Consider the following 2,452-nt stretch of genomic DNA (forward strand, 5'->3'; position numbering starts at 1 on the left):
GTTTCTGCCCCTTTTACCTTCTCTTCTCCATTGGGGGCACCCATAACATGTATATTTGTGTGCTTCGTGTTGTCGTTCAATTCCCTGAGACCCTGCTCAGAGTTTTCCATTCTTTTCCCTATCTGTTCTATTGTGTGTAGGATTTCAGATACCCTGTCTTCTGATTCATTAATCCTTTCTTCTGCCTCTTCAGAGTTCTTCAAAGTTGTATGTGTCCATTGTGTTTTTCATCTCTTCTATTGTGTTTTTCAAATCCATAAGTTATGTCATTTGTTTTTTTCAAGATTTTGTGTTCTTCTGTATAATCACCCTGTGTCTTCTTTATATCCTTCATCTCTTTTGCCATATTTTCCTTCAACTCCTTGATTTAATTTAGAAGATTTGTTTGAACCTCTTTAATTAGTTGTTCCTACTCCTGTATCGCATTTGAAGTGTTAGTTTGTTCATTGTCTGGGCCATATCTTTGTACTTCCTAGCATGACTTGTGATTTTTTCCTGCTGTCTAGGCATCTGATTTCCTTGATTAGTTTATTCTGGTGATCATTTTCTCTTTTAACTAGTGTTTTCTTGTTGGCTGGGTTCTCTATCTGTTCTTTGACATTCAGTTCAACTTAATCTAGACCTCTAGCATAGCTTCTGTTTATCTGATCAGAATTTTTCAGCTCTTGTTTTTTCTGTTTTTTTGCCTTGCCTATATGGAAGGTTTTTTGTTTTTTTGTTTGTTTGTTTTTGAGGAGGGTCTCCCTAGATAGGATCAACCCCAATTAGATTTTCTCAGACAAGGGAGGCTCAGTACTCAGGAAGGGGTGTGATCAGTATCAAGTTTCCCTTGGTGGGGGTAATGAGACCCAGCAAATTGTCAGCCTTTCCTGTGAAGGCTCTTGATTCTGTGCTTTTCCTATCCTGCCTAGCAGGTGGTATTTGTCATCCCACAGTTCCCCACTGGTGTAAAGTGGTACAGTGCCTTTAATTCTCAGCAGTCCCTTTTCTGCTATGGGTGTGTCTGAGGCTGAGGCTGAGGCTGAGGCAGAAGCAGGCTTAAACTGTTTGTTTTTTCTAGCCCCTGAGGTCTAAATTCTATGAATGAGAGCCACCTCTTGTGCTGGGCCCTGCCCACATCTTTTCTTGGGGAAGATACTCTCTTCAGGAAATTATCTCCTTCACTTGACTAGTTACTTTGTCTCTCAGACATAACTTAACTTCACCCTTACCTGGGGGCAGTGCTGACAACTGAAAATGCCTGCCACTTTCTTTAATGGGCTGCTAAAAAGTTAAAAAAAAAAAAAGTCCTTTTCAGAGCTGATCAGAGGCCCCAGGTTCACCAGTCAAGAGCTGGAGTTGGTACCTAGCCCTGTGTGCCCCCTTTCTTGGGGCACAGCCATATTCCAGTATTCTGAGCTTTGCCAACTCCAAAAGCCTCTGTTATTTATTTTACTATTATTTTTTATTTGCTAGCTCTGCCTCCTCTCTGTTGGGGAGTGACCTCTGGGATTCTTCTGAACATGCTTTGCACATTTATCTTTGCTTGGAGCTTGTATTCATCTGTCTGATTTTGTTAATCAAATCTGTAGTTGGAACTTGGTTGAGTTTTCCATCCCTTGCTCCTAGTAGAGACTGCTTCTATTTCTCATGGGGGAGTGACCTCCAAAGAGCCTGCAGTGAGAGTAGGGGAGGGACACCCACCTCCACAACGTGGGAGACTTTACTTTCAGTTCTGTGCTGTGATCTTGACTCTTCTACCCATTCCAGGCTGGTGTACGAAGTGTGCCTGGTCACAGAAGTCTCCCAAACATTTGTCCCAGACTGTTCCTGGCTATTTAGTAGCTGCCTCATAGGACAAACTAAATTCCATACCTCTCTACACCACCATCTTGTCCTGCCCTCTTTCGTTTTTATTCTTATCTTATTAAAATATTAATACATTTCAAGCATAGAAAAATTATATAGAGCATAATCTAATTAACACCCATGTGCCATATCAACATTTATCCTTAACAAATCTCATTTTGCCAGATCTTCTTCAGTTCACTTTCTTTTAAGATATAAATATGAAAATAGTACAGATACGGTGAAGCCTTGTGAACTCCATTTCCCTCATAGGAAGTAGCCACTCTTATGATGTTGAACAATATGGGTACATGTAATTCTAGCACTAGCTAATTAATTAAAAGTCTATTGTGACTTTATCACACTTTACCCATTCTTGTACATGTATCCTTGTGAACAGATGTATGAATTTCTCCTGGGTATGGAACTAGGACTGGAATTGCTGAATTTAGGGGACATGGACTCTCTGCCAAACTTTTTTTTTTTTTTTGACAGTTTTAAATATTTGCCAACAGCTGATTTGAAATGGGATATCATTGTCTTAATTGGCATTTCCATAATTGCTAGTGAGTTGATCACCTTTCATGTTTGTGGTTTTTTTTTTTTTTGGTGGGGGGGCATTTGT

This window comes from Choloepus didactylus, chromosome 6, assembly GCF_015220235.1.
Source record: "Choloepus didactylus isolate mChoDid1 chromosome 6, mChoDid1.pri, whole genome shotgun sequence".
Classification (NCBI taxonomy): Eukaryota; Metazoa; Chordata; class Mammalia; order Pilosa; family Megalonychidae; genus Choloepus; species Choloepus didactylus.